Here is a 14,913-nt window from a genome sequence, read left to right as displayed (position 1 = left end):
GGTCCAATCCAAAGGTTTGCTAGGCTTAGGTTTAGGCCCACCCTTTGACTTCAGCAGATTGGTGATAGGAAGCGCAATTTTGGCAAAAGAAGGGATGAATTGACGATAGAAGTTAGCAAAACCCAAATTTTTTTGCAATTGTCTGCGCGTTTGGGGCGCCTCCCACTCAGTGACTGCCTTCACTTTCCCAGGGTCCATCTCAATGCCAGCGGGAGAGATGCGATAACCGAGATAGTCAATTTTAGCCTGATGAAACTCACACTTGGACAACTTGGCATAAAGTTCAGCAGCCTTGAGTTTTTTCAAAACAGTGCGCACTAGAGCGACATGTTGGTCATAAGTGTGAGAATAGATAAGGATATCATCCAAATATACGATAACGCCTTTGTAAAGGTGGTCATGCAAGATCTCATTAATTAATTGCATGAAAACTGCAGGCGCCCCCTGTAGGCCAAAAGGCATAACCCGGAACTGGAAGCAACCAAGAGGACAGTTGAAAGCAGTTTTCCATTCGTCTCCTTCCTTAATACGCACCCTATAGTATGCTTCCCTGAGGTCCAGTTTAGTGAAAATGCGGCCCTTCCCCAATTGGGCCAACATGTCCTTCATCAAGGGCAATGGGTATAAATTTTGGGCCGAGATGGCGTTAAGGTTTTTAAAATTCACACATAATCTCAGAGAACCATCTTTCTTCTCACGGAACAGCACCGGAGCAGCGACTTTAGGGCGGGCAGGTTCAATGAAACCCCGCTCCAAATTTTTATCAATGAATTTTCTCATCTCTTCCATTTCCCTAGGTGACATGGAATAAATCTGGGGTTTTGGCAACTTCACCCCGGGTAAAATGTCGATTGAACAATCAGTAGGCCTGTGGGGCGGAAGTTTGTCAGAAGATTTCTCACTAAAAACTCCCCTCAGGTCCCAATAGACTTTCGGAATTTTTTCCTCACCTTCAATCCGCTCCTGCCCTCTAGCGGCCAAATCAGAACTGCAGCCAACAGGGTCTGAAGAAACTCCCTCCCCTTCCGGAGGTGCGGCCGTGCGAATCCGTAACCAACCCTCCCTCCAATTTATGCGAGGGTTCCATTTTCGAAGCCAAGGGAGGCCCAAAATGAGTGGTCTGTCCATCCCAGGAGCCACAATAAAAGAGATGAGTTCCATGTGGGATCCCATTTTCATCTCTAAGGGCTCAGTAAAGAAATGGGCGGGTCCCCCCCTGCGATGGAACCATCTATCTGGCAAAAGACAATAGGGGTTTTTAAAGTTTTCAACTTGAGGCCCAGTTTTTCCACCATAGCAGGATTGATCATTGAGCGGGAACAGCCTGAGTCAAGGAGGGCGGGAAGGCTTTCAGACCCCCCATCGGGCAGAACTCGCAATTCTACGGGGATTAGCATTGGGCCTTTGTTTGAACTCACCCAGTGAGGCGAGGCGTCATCATCGGAATCATCAGAGGAGCTGGTGGAGACATCCGCTTCTCCCTCCAAAGCCTGGCCGAATTGGGGGGGGGGTGGAATCAACGGCGAACGCAGCTTCTTTCTTTTTCTTATCTGAGGGCTTGGTGGATTTCCCCTCCCATTTGGAAGGGGTTAGGGAGGTCGTGGGCAGCTGGGCGCGGCATTCAGGAGCGCGATGGCCGATTTTCCCACAACGAAAGCAAGCAAACGGTCTGGATTTTCCAGAGGGGCCTCCCCTCCCTTCGCCTCTGCCTCCGAAAGGGGTTTTGCGGCTTGGGGGGGAAGATTTCGCAGCTTTCTCCTTTTTCTTCTGCCTCTCCTCCTTAGCACATTTGAGTCTCATTACATCCAGTTCAATGTCTGCCGCGTTTTCAAACCAAACAGTTAAGCGCTTGGGAAGGTGGCGATTAACACATTGTTGATAAATATCTTCATCCAAGCCCAAAGCAAATTTGTCCAAAAGGGCTTCTTCACCCCATCCTCTCATGTAAAGGCATAGGTGTTGAAACTCCTGAATGTACTGGAACACTGGCCTGTCCTCCTGCGCGAGGGTCATAAATTTCAGTTTGCCCCATTTCTCAGTCAGGGGGTCATCAAACCGTCTCTTGAAGCTACCATAAACGCATTGAAATTCCTCAGGAGGGGGGAATTTGATTGGTGTAAGCCTGTTCCCCAGTCAGAGGCCTCTCCGTCTAATGCAAGCAAAACCATGCGTATTCTCATGGTATCTGATTCAAAATCGGGCCCATAGATTTCCATGTAATTATAAACTTGCATGATGAAAGACCCCAGCTTCTTAGGGTTTCCATCATATTTTACAGGTAACGGGGGGACTTTAGCCATTCTGCATTTTCTGGGGGTGGGGCCCCTGGTCTGGCAGCACCCCTGGCAGGGGTGGTGAAGCTGCTCGTGGGTTTTCTTGCTCCCATCCCCTCTCGGCCTCTTCACCCTCCCCAAATCTTTGCCCAGAGTACCTCTGTTCCAAGTAATCAGGTAGATCTCTCTCCTGGGGTCTTCGTTCGGCTCCCGCCTCAAACGGCCTTTCCTGGTGTCTTCTTCTGGTAACGGCCGCATCCCAGTTTGCCCCCTCCTCTCTTTGTCCCACCGACAAATACCAACGGGGGGGGGGGGGGCTAGCAGGGCTCGATATCTCCAGCTGAGCCAATTCTTCAGGAAACAAGATATCAGTGGGTTCTTTGTCCTTTTCTCCATCGCTGGCTGGCGAAGACATTTTTTTTTCTCCTCTGTTCTGTCTCCTTGTAACCTTGCACCTTCCACGGTAGATTGTAGTCTCCTGGAAAGGTGTTGTTGAAACTTCGCTAACTGTCAGCTCCTCTCCATTAGTTAATTAGGAAAGAAAGACCATGAGACTCCATGTGTAGAAATCAAATGTACTTTTACTAATTAATAATGGTTAAAGGCAATGCATAGCGAAGTCTGATTAATTAGGCGCGAAAGCAGTTGATATATAGAATAGCCCATTCCCCACCCCTTGGCATCACAGTCCCAGCCCAATCATAAGTCTTCCAAATGTCAGGTGCAAGATAACTTCAAAAGGCATCATGAAGATGGAATGTCAGTGCCGTTAGACCTGGCGGGAAACACCCATGCATGCGCAGTCTGATCAATCGGTGAACTCCAGAACCTTCCACCAGCACAATGAGTAACCCCTCCCAAATACCATGCCCTCCCTCCCCGTTTCATGGCAGCTGAAGCGATAGCAAAGCAGAAGCTGACATAATCATTCCATTAAATTTCCAAAACTTTATATATATAGCTCCTGTTCCCATTGCTTTTTCACTTGTTCTTCATTGTATTCCTTTGTTTAAGTAAGGAAATATCTCCGAAATGATGATCCAATGGAACATGGGGTGACTAATTAATTATTATTGCTATCATTTACTAATTTCAGCTCATTCTCAGCTTTTACCTAATACCTAACTCTACAGTTTCAAGATAATTGTACTGTTTCTCTGTGATGTGGCCATCTTTCCAATTTTTATGTATGCCCTGTTGTTGTTTTCCCCCCCTTTGACCCAAAGCTTTCACAGTATTGTCAAGTTTGTGTACATCAATGATTGTGTTACATCAATGTGTAAAATTAGGAATTTTATAGAAAGTCTAGTAAATCTGTAGGGTTGTGACACTATATATATATACACATATATACATACATACACACACACACACACATACACACACACACACACACACACACCTACTTCCCTGGCTTCAGCTGATAAGGAGGAAGACCTGTGGCTTAATGGTTAAGTCATCTGCCTAAGATGCAATACAACACAAGTTCGAATCCCAGTAAGGGTATGGCTAGCTGATGAGAGCTAAATAGCTTGAAATAGATCTATACTAGTCTCCCTTTATTTATTTATCAGCACAAATACAACATGTGTGTGTGTGTTGTATTTGTGCTTTTGTTAGTAAAAATATTGGGTTTCTGTCTGGATGGTCTCTTGTGACGTTCCGATGGACAGAGCCGATGGACAGAGAATGGAAGCAGTGGACTTCCTCCCATATTTGGGCATACCAGAGGTTGTAACTCTATATACATATATAAAATATCAGACATTTCATACTTTGCCTACAAATATCTCAAATTATATAGATTTCCTAGGCATTCTATACCATGCCAGCTTTTCATACACTGTCAGTAACATATATATGCCTTTCAAAGCTGGAATCAATGTTTTTATTGCTGCTCTCTTTCCGTTGCTTTTGTTTCTTTTGAATTCAAAACAATCTTCCAATTGTTCTATTTCAGTCAGATCTGTACAAGAGCTCAAAGGCCATGCACTTTATGAGTCAGTGTTCTTTTTTATTTTTCTTGGAAAGGTTTAAGAAACCTCATTTCAGAAACATCCTTGCATTCTGCAATATGACCACCGAGCCCCTTATCTTCTATTCCTCTCTCACCAGATTGCTTTAATAGTTATTTCCTTAATCCCTGTCTTAGTCTGTGTGTGTGTGTGTGTGTATGTGTGTGCTTTTGTATATTTGGTAGCCTGTGATTAAAATAATATGCAAGTTTATGCTTTGTGTGAGACTTGCATTCAATTTACATTTTAATGTCTACAGGCAGTCCTCGGCTTGCAACCACAATTGAGTCCAACATTTCTGTTCTTAAGTGAGACATTTGTTAAGTAGTGAGTTTTGCCCCATTTTACAACCTTTCTTGCCATGGTCATTAAGTGAATCTGACTTCCCCATTGACTTTGCTTGTCAAAAGGTTGCAAAAGGGGATCACGTGACCTTGGGACCCTGCATCCGTCATAAATATGAACCAGTTGCCAAGCATTTGAATTTTGATCACATGATTAGGGGAATGCGGCAGAGATTGTAACTATGAAACCTGCCTTTATTGGTGTTCCTTGCTTCTGGGGTTTTATCAAATGTTTTTTACCGGTCCTTGTTCATGCAATCCCTCATGCAGAGGACACAGGCAATGGTCTGAGAAGTCCAAATTGTCCTGCCAACATCATTTGTGTAGACATTGATTCTATGTATTGGAGGAGAGAAACCCCTTTCAGGCCTCTTCCATGAACTGGAAAGACACTGAAATAGTAAAATATATGATTTGAAGAGAAATCAATATTGCACAACTCCATTGTAGTGTCCCCTCAGGTACCTGGGTACACCACTTCCAAGCCTTTTACTGTGATCCCCATACTAACACATGTGATGGATGTAGCATTATCCTCACTACCATGGTGGCTCCCAGGCACATGCAAAGAAGTAAAAAATATCATTAACCAGTTTAAGTGGTTAAGAACTGCGGTGCTACAGTGGTTAGAATGTAGTAATACAGGCTACTTCTGCTGACTGCTGACTGCCAGCAGTTTACCAGTTCGAGCCTCACCAGTTCAAGGTTGACTCAGCCTTCCATCTTTCCAAGGACAGTAAAATGAGGACCCAGATTGTTGGAGGCAATATGCTGACTCTGTAAACTGCTTAGAGAGGACTGTAAAGCACTGTGAAGTGGTATATAAGCCTAAACGCTATTGCTATCTGATTAAAACTCTCCAGAGAGTTGGTATCCATTTAATTGATAGATATCTGCCAATCTTACTCTATTTAGATGATGCAGTTCTTCTCTTCTCATCATCTGAAGGCATGAAGCAGGCACTGAGAAACCTAGCATTCTATTGTAATGAGAAACAATTTATAATCTATTATGAAGAACCTAAAGTTGTAGTTTTTCTAACAGAAGACAAAAGCACAAGTGGATGATTGATTCCAATAAACGGGAACAGATTAAACTTTTTTTAAAAAAACAAACATGATCATAGTATTTCAGGCCTTCAGGAAATTAACAGTCCAAATAAATTATGCCACTTCTATGGTCCAAAATAGCACACAAGCAATAATTAAATTTCATAGGCAACAGGGAACAAATTACATCCCAGCAGCAGTTAAATTATTAATGGCTAAAAACAGTTGCCCAACTATTATATGGAATACAAGTTGGACCATACACAAATCTGTAGTTTGTGAAACCATCTAATCAAATTCTCATACAATTTTGTAACCCAAAATGCACCTCCAATGTACTCTTGAAATTTGAAGCTACTGTGCTGAGTATAAGGGCTCGGGCCTGGATTAGGATTCTAATTTGAGGATTTGGAATCATGTTTGACTCTGAAGGCCGGATGCCTTTGCTACTGTCAAACAATTATCAGTCTCATTAACACTGCATCTGTATAGTAGAAATTGCAGTCTTGGCCTCTCCCCTGAATAATTAGGCCAATTAACTCTAGAGAAGGCAAATTTAACCCTGGAGAAGGTAAATGGAGAAAATCAGAGACATTGATTGCCAAAATGATATCTCCAATGCAGAGATGGGTTGCTCCCAGTTTTACTACTGGTTTGCTTCACACACATGTCAGGCAAGCACTCACCAGCATGTGCAGTTCAATGTAATTTGTTCTTTGTGCATGCACAGAACAATTTACAGTGAACTGTGCAGGCATGCACACTACTAAACAACATGCAGGCAATGGCAGCGGCGACCAGGGAACCGGTTTGGGGCGTGGCCAGCCTGGGTCGCTGCCGGTTCTGCGACCCAGGCCAAAATACCACTACTGGTTCAGCCGAACCAGGCTGAACCAGGAGCAACCCACCTCTGCTCCAATGCCCCTGAATTCTACTACCAAATGCTAGAAAGTTGCAAGCCCTCTAGTGTGGGATAGCTATACAATTTGACCCTAAATAAATATAGATGGGCCTCTTACAGAGTCCACTTTGATGTGCTTTCATCAGCTCTGCTGGAAAGAAGATTTCATGGGATTATTTTTTTTGGCAGATATTTTGCCCTTGTGGATCGAGGGCAGTAGAAATTCTCAGTTATCTTCTCATATACTGCTCTTTCTATGATGTCTCCAAACACACTAGCAAACCTTAGCATTTGCTAACACTGGCATTTGCTTAACATTAGAAAATGCTAGTGTTTCTCCCCCTCTGGAGGAGAAACACTAGCAAACGCGAGCATCCTAGTCTTGTTAAATAAAATGAACACTAATTTGATACAGGGTATTTGGTCATTTTGAAGAAACTCTTAGAATTGCAGTATTGGAAGGAGGCAGTTTATTGAATCCAACCTTCTGCTTAAGCTAGGAATGCAAATCCAAATTAAAACATCCCACAAATGTTCTCTCTAGCCCCCACTTCCATACATACATGGAATGAAACCAGTGGTGGGTTTCTACCAGTCTGCACCGGTCCGTGCGAACCGGTTAGTCGGTGGACCCGGAAGTAAGTAACTTCCGGGAATGTCAGCACCAGCCGTGTCGCTTGATCGTTCTTGCTGTCCCATCGCAGCTCGCTCGCTCCCCCGCCCGTCCACACTAAACTAGGCTAGCCCAGCCCGACACTCACTGATTGGCTGGAGACTGGAGTCCAGCCAATCAGTGAGCGGGATGGAGGCGACCTGTTTAAAAGCAAGGTGCCAACAGCCAACATTCCTCTCTCTCATTCCCGAGCTGATTGGTCCTCCCTTTGCTTCGCCTTCCAGGAGCTTGCTGCTTCCCTCAGGTAAACAACTAAGCGCGAGGGGGGCGGTGGGACTCGGGAGGAAATCTAGCTTATGCCAGCTCAGGAAAGCCACAAGCTGGTGTACGCCGTGTGGCCGAAAGCGGGTGGGTGGCGGCGGCAGCCTAGCGAAAGCCGCGTGCTGGCGTACGCCATGCAGCCGAAGGCGGGTGGGCGGCGGCCTAGCTTTTGCGAGGGAAGGTCTTCAGGCCTTCCCTAGTGAAAGCCGCGGGCTGGCGGTAGCAATGGCGGCGGCCTAGTTTTGGCAAGGGAAGGCCTTCAGGCTTTCCCTAGTGAAAGCTGCGGGCTGGAGGTAGCAGCAGCCTAGTTTTCGCAAGGGAAGGCCTGCTGGTAAGTGACCCAGGTTTTTTTTTTGTTTTTTTAATGTATTTTAAAATAATATTTTATTTATGTGCATAGAATTTTTAAAAATAGTTTTACTTAAAAGTATTGAGTATAGAATATTTTAAAATGGTTTACTTCAAATTATAATTGTGACTATTTAAAAAAAGATTTGCCAGATTTCGTTTCACCCTCGTTCTTTAAGTAATTGTGACGTGGTTGCTGGTTCTGTGAGCTTTCTGGCACTGTCCTTTATAATTTCCCACAATGCCTTGATGGTTTTTATTCCAATGGTTTTGTCTTTCCTGTCCTTAGGGTTAGGGAAAAACTGGTTTCATTTGCAGTCTTTTTGGGGGGATTCTTATTTTTTGGTGTTTCCCTGGCACTGTCATAGTTTGTGTGGGTGTGGGTGTGGGTGTGTAATGTCCCGCAGTTATCTACACATTAATAATGATCTAGTAATATTTCCTTCTACATTTTAGGGACCTTTCCTTACATTATTGGTGTTTTCTTTCATACTTTTGGATTTCTAATTTCTGTTTCCGTTAGTTAGCAATTGCTAAAACAAATCCCACGTGAAAAAGTATTCAAAGCCTTCTTGATTTTAATTTCAATTTATTTATTCCTGCACATTGTAATATTTATTCATTTTCATATCTCTGTTTTTCCACTGTTGTACAAACACAATTCCAGCAGCTGCTAACATGTGTAAAATTAAATATATATTGTACTCCCTTTCAAATAGCCAACAAAATATTTCTGGTTTTAATTCCATATCTTGCTTTACCATTGCTTCTAACCATTAACTTCTGAATAGCTACTTGGAACGACCTAAGTGGTGTGCAGAAGACCGGCAAACCAGTGATCCTTCCTCTGTAAGTAGCTGTCTTCTACTTCATAGAAATAATTTTCTATTATTTTTTGTGCTTGTTTCATCCTAATGCAGTGCATGCAATTAAAGTCTTGTTTTCTGTGTCTCTCCTTAGTGCAGGTTATTGGAGCAAGGTGGTGAGGTGGTGGTGCAGAAGATCAGCAAAGCAGTAATCTTCCCTCTGTAAGTAGCTGTCTTTATTGTTTTGTGTGCTGGTTTCATCCCAATGATGGCAATGAAAGAGTTCATTTCTGTGTCTCTTCTTTGTGCAGCCCATTCATTGGAGTCAGTGATACTGAAGACTGGCAAGAACAGTCGTCTTCCTGCTGTAAGTAGCTCTTTTATTGTTTTTGTACTTATTTTAATGTTATTGTAGTTCATCCATTGGGGCAAAGAATTCAGTGACATCGTCTTGGCCACTCCCACCCAGTCACATGGGGGCAGGCCACTCCCACCCAGTCACATGGGTGGCAAGCCACTCCCACAAAGGAGGCCACACCCACAGAGTAGGTTCCAAAATTTTTTGAAACCCACCACTGAATGAAACCCATAACTACTATGGGTATTTAGTTCCATGATTGAACTGCTTTTATTATTGAAAGGTTGTTCTAACATTTGAGTAAAATCTGACTTCCTGTAACTTGAATCCATTATTCCAGGTTTTATACTTTGTAATGAGGGAGAGTATGTGGAAAGTTAAGACCTCAAAACCACAACAATATTCTTTAATATAGTGATTATTTTAGCTCAACAGCGTGCATTAGCAATAAGATTTTGTTTGGATCATGATTTAATATTTTTAAACTATACAATTCATCCTGAATTGATTTGGAAGTTATTCTGTTTGACTCAGTGGAGAAAATTGAAAACACAGTATGTAAATCTGGACTTTCATACTAATTATCATCATTAGTAACTATCAAATGGCTAAAGCTCCTGTTTTCATTCCACTAATTTGATTAAATTTGTAGGCCTATTATAAAGTACAATCCAAACCAACAGATGGAGACTAGACAATTTTGAATTTCAATATGTATTCGTTTCTTCTTTTTCAGTTGAATTTCACAAACCTTTCAGAATCAACTTCATTCAATTTTGAATTCAGAAGTTGGTCTGTACATTGCTAGTATTTTCTCCCACTTCTTTCTTCCTAATGTCTCTGCAGAGCTACTCTTGAGAAGAGAACAGATATCAAAAATAGCATATAACGCAGCCTAGGCACATGGTTATGATGTGATATGATGTGATGCAGCTTGGCAGGAATCAAGAAAACAAATATAACTCTTTAATTTTCCTTTATGCCAGGGCAGCCAGTTTTGTCTAGCAGTTAAGGTTTCATGAGAGACAATGATTCAAGTCCTGCCTTGGCTATGAAAGCTACCTGGGTGACTTTCGACTAGTAATTCCCTCTCACCCCAAACCACCTCATACAATTGTTGTTGTGGAAAAACAGGAGGAAGGTATGTTGGATATATTCATTGCTTTGAGTTATTTGTATAAATACAGGTAGGCTAAAAATAAAGAGCTCTAGATTAAAATTAGGACTTATTAAACAGTAGGATAATATACTATATAAGCATAGTATTTGTATTCTCTTTCTCTTACAGGTAGCAGTTAACTCACAGGCTTCTTAAAAGCATCACTATTATAAAACAAGCCAGAGTTCTTTGGAAGTGTAATTCAGTGAGAGAAAAAGATATGCAGGTTTTGAAGCTGTGCTTGAGCTTGTTCTAGTTCATGAATATGGTGTCACGTCATCCCTAAGAAGAAGAGGAAGAGGAATGTCAGATTAGCAAGAAACCCAACCAAAAAAGGAATATATTGCACCTTTAGCAAAGACTAGAAGAACAGGTTAGGCCTGCTCAACATTATTGCTTTTTCTTCTAATCATGAGTTGTCTCTTATGTTGGACATGTTTGGTATCTGAATGTTCAGCCTTTGATTGTGCCTCATTTCATCCTGCAGAAACATCTCTAAGCTGAGCATCATCATTAGTAAGATCCAAAGGGGTGCTGTTCATTTTCAACTTCTTGTGACAAAGCTTAGAGGAAGCAAGCTCCATGACTCAGTGTCTAAGAAAAGGACAGTCACAATATTTTGGCTAGGTAACAAGGGAAAAATAAAGATTTCTTTGAGACTTGCATAGCTTTTAACACACCCTGTGCTCTCTGGAGTCAAGTGGCGGCAGCTTCACCTTAATATGATTATGGTGTTAATTGGATAGAAAAATCACTCATTAAGTGGTTTGTGAAATAATATAAGGTGTTTGTGCATTTGGAACATATGTTGTCATGTGACTGCAAAAACTCTACATTAGATATCTATGGAAATTCTCAGTCATCCAGGTCATGATTGTCCCAAAGGTGCTTTTTCAAGAGGCAACTGGACTTTCTGGTTTTTCTTTGAAGATGTTTCACTTAATCCAAGAAGCTTCTTCAGCTCTGACTGGATGGTAGAGCAAAAGGCAGCCATTGCAAGCAATTCACAACAATAAGCAAAGACAAGTTAACATTGTTTAGTTTTAATTTTTATCTTCATATTTAATCATTTTAATGTATGTACAATATATAGATGATGCTCCTTTACAGGAGGTCACATGGGTGAGCTCCTTAAACCTGGATCATTGAGGCATTCAGGCTTTCCAAAACCATACAGAGAAACAATCTATATAATTCCTGTCCCAAGATTCGTCTCCAGAAATCTCAATTCCATAAATATTTCCCTTCCCTGCCTTTCAACCAGTAGCATAAACAAGGGATGAAGTGAGATGGGACATAAATAGATTATGAAGATAAAACACACCCATTGAATTTGGTATGCTTACTGTTGGGAGGAATGGAATAAACTGAAAAAGGACAAATATTATGGAATTCGAACCCTCCTTTCTGCAACATTTTGTTACAAATACCACTTGTTTAATATGAATCAATGCACCATGAAGTATATCATTGGCGAAAAAGGATCCCTTCCTAGGGGGAAAAAGTAGTGATTTGTTCAGAAACATTCCTACCTGTGAGCCAAATCAGCTCCTTTCAATGATGATGCCAAAGAAACAACTTTCCTACCACTAGCTAAAAACAACAACATTGTTATCTAATGAGCAACTGTAAAACATTCATTTTAATTTCTAGGGAACCCAAAGGAACTAACGTGCATCTGTCTGAAAGAGAGAGTTTTGTGGGTGTCATGTTAAAGGACATTACTTGTGATCAGTTCCATAAAGTTGAGTTCAGTTGACAACTGAATGGGAAAACTAAATCTCATCAATTCAGTATTTTAATGTAATTTTAAAATTTGTGGAACAAAATTTGTATACAAACATGCTCTAGCCAAGATATTAGTAACACATACAATTTGTTCTTACTGCCACTCCCCAAAAGGATACTAGAACCAGTAAAACTACATCTAACAATATTTTTTTTACAAGTGTGGCCCAGAACTCTATTTTCTCCTGTCTTAATCCTCCATAAACAAGATTTATAGGGATTCTACAGACACCAAGATATATTGTCATAGGTTGTATAGTACATAAATATATAAGTACATGATATTGCTGAGCTGGCAATATCAATCAATATTTTGAGCTAATCCTAATTTTTTCAAGTGTTTTCTAAACTTTCTGAATCTAATCTTCTGAAGATAATCTGGAAGAGCATGGGGACTGGAGAAAGAGAGAGACATTCTGAATTTGAGAGCAGTACAGAGGAAGACAGAAATGGTCAAAGACATACCCGTGGATACCCTGCTTTGCAATAAAATTGAATGCTTCCCTTTCTTTCGGAAAACAGGAAGCTAGTCCGAGAGACTCAAGTTTCGTTGTGTCTAAAGTAATAAAAATACAAAAGTACAAGTTTAGGTGTGTTTTGTATTTGAACACGCTGTGTTAAAATATTTCTCTAACTAGTAGTGTGAATGTTGGCCTGAATACATGAAAGAAATGTTTGCCAAACAAAAATTAAATGGAAAAACTTGTTTATTAATTGCTGCAGTTATATTCTTGATAGATACATAGATATTTTAAAAAATGTGTTTCTGCATATAATCTATTATTTGTCACTGTTGCATTTGGCTGTAGAACTGAAGAGTCTAAGAATCAAACACCACTGGAAATCTGTTGTTTTTGCAATGAAATAATGTTGATTTTTTTTCCCCCCACATTTCTCTCTAGGTTGGCAACATGGTGAGCAGTCCTTGGTTAAAGAAATACCAAGCTCAAAGCTAAAACCTATAAATAGAAGATGGGAAAAATCAATTTACGATTAGGCACATAAAGTTTTAATGTTGTTTATATTTTTATTGATTGATCTCCAACAAGGCTGTTTCAGATGATAGCATATTATAATTTTGATTATTTTTTCCATTTATCTGAATGCAGAATACTGAAAATGAAAGAAGACAAAACAATACCTTCTGTGCATCTTTCTTGATTTATTTTTCTAGGGCAAAGTAGGACTGCTCTAGATGAGATGAGAAATGATGCATACAGGTTACATCTTCTCATCCTTGAACTGCATTATACAAATGTACCTTATTATTTATTTATTATTTATTTATTTGGAATTTTTGTATGCCGCCCAATCCCAAAGGACTCCGGGCGGCTTACAAGAAATATAAAAAACACATAACGACAAAACAATTTAAAACACCAGACACCCCTCATACATTCATTCTAGTTGGGGCCAGACCTCAACAGTGAGGTCAACAGCCCCAGGCCTGCCGGAACAGCCAAGTTTTTACGGCTTTCCTGAAGGCCATCAGAATGGGTATGGTCCGGATTTCCGGGGGGAGCTGGTTCCAAAGAGTCAGAGCAGCCACCGAGAAGGCTCTCCTCCAAGGGCCCGCCAGCCGACATTGTTTGGCCAACGGCATCTGAAGGAGGCCCAATCTATGGGGTCTTACTGGCCGCTGGGAGGTATGTGTCAGCAGGCGGTCTCGAAGGTAGCCATGTAGGGCTTTAAAGGTAATAACCAACACCTTGAATTGAGTCCGGAGACCAACTGGTAGCCAGTGCAGCTCACGGAGGACAGGTGTAACGTGGGTGTACCTCGGCACACCCAATATCGCCCGCGCAGCCGCATTCTGAACTAACTGCAGTCTCCGAACGCTTTTTAAGGGTAGCCCCATGTAGACTGCATTACAATAATCCAGCCTCAAGGTGACAAGGGCATGAGTGACCGTTAGAAGCGCATCCCAGTCCAAATAGGGCCACAATTGGTGCACCAGGCAAAGGCCCCCCCTGGTCACAGCTGACAGATGATGTTCCAATTTCAGCTGCGAATCCAGGAGGACTCCCAAATTGCGAGCCCTCTCTGAGGGGCATAAATTTTCTTCCCCAGGGTTAAGGATGGACTGTCCAAACAGTCCTTCGGGGGCAACATCCAAAGCCACTCAGTCTTATCGGTATTGAGCACAAGTTTGTTCGCCCCCATCCAGACCCTAACAGCCTCCAGGCATCGGCACATCACGTCCACCGCTTCACTGAGCTGGCAAGGGGCAGAAAGATATAATTGAGTATCATCGACATATTGATGGTACTTTACCCCATGCTGTCGCATGATCTCACCCAGCGGCTTCATGTAGATGTTAAATAGGAGGGGGGACAAGACTGAACCCTGTGGCACACCATATTCGAGGGGCCTAGGGGTCGACCTTTGCCCCCCAACCAACACCGACTGCGACCTGTCAGAGAGGTAAGAGGAGAACCACCGTAAAATGGTGCCTCTCAATCCCACCTCTCCCAGGCGTCGCAGAAGGATACCATGGTCGATGGTATCGAAAGCCGCTGAGAGGTCAAGAAGCACCAGGATAGAGGAATATCCTCTATCCCTGGCCTGCCAGAGATCATCAGTCAGGGCGACCAAAGTGGTTTCCGTGCTGTACCCAGGCCTGAAACCAGACTGAAAGGAGTCTAGATAATCCGTTTCATTCAAGGTCCGTCAGAGTTGAAGCGCCACCACCTTCTCAACAACCTTCCCTAAAAAAGGAAGGTTGGAGGTGGGACGATAGTTTTTCAAAACAGCTGGGTCCAGGGAAGGTTTCTTGAGGAGGGGTCTTACCACTGCTTCCTTTAATGGTTGCGGGAAAAACCCCTCCTGCAAAGATGCATTGGTAATCGTCTGGAGCCAGCCTCGTGTCACCTCTCTGCTGGTCGAAATCAGCCAGGAGGGGCACGGGTCCAGTAAACAGTTGGAGGCACTCATCGCT

General features: G+C 42.3%; 1 long non-coding RNA gene across 1 annotated transcript; it reads left to right on the top strand.

The window, feature by feature from the left end:
- Positions 1-9,689: 9,689 nt before the first annotated feature.
- LOC148049220 (uncharacterized) lies at positions 9,690-12,793 on the top strand. Its single transcript, XR_015695652.1, has 3 exons — positions 9,690-10,169; positions 10,317-10,560; positions 10,675-12,793. It is a non-coding gene; the product is annotated as an uncharacterized LOC148049220 (long non-coding RNA).
- The last annotated feature ends 2,120 nt before the right edge of the window (positions 12,794-14,913 follow it).

This window comes from Thamnophis sirtalis, unplaced genomic scaffold, assembly GCF_051295495.1.
Source record: "Thamnophis sirtalis isolate CommonGarterSnake01/CBP01778 unplaced genomic scaffold, rThaSir2_p1.2 scaffold_2, whole genome shotgun sequence".
Taxonomy (NCBI): domain Eukaryota; kingdom Metazoa; phylum Chordata; class Lepidosauria; order Squamata; family Natricidae; genus Thamnophis; species Thamnophis sirtalis.
Note: the sequence above shows the minus strand (reverse complement) of the source record. Positions and strands in the feature narration are given on the sequence as shown.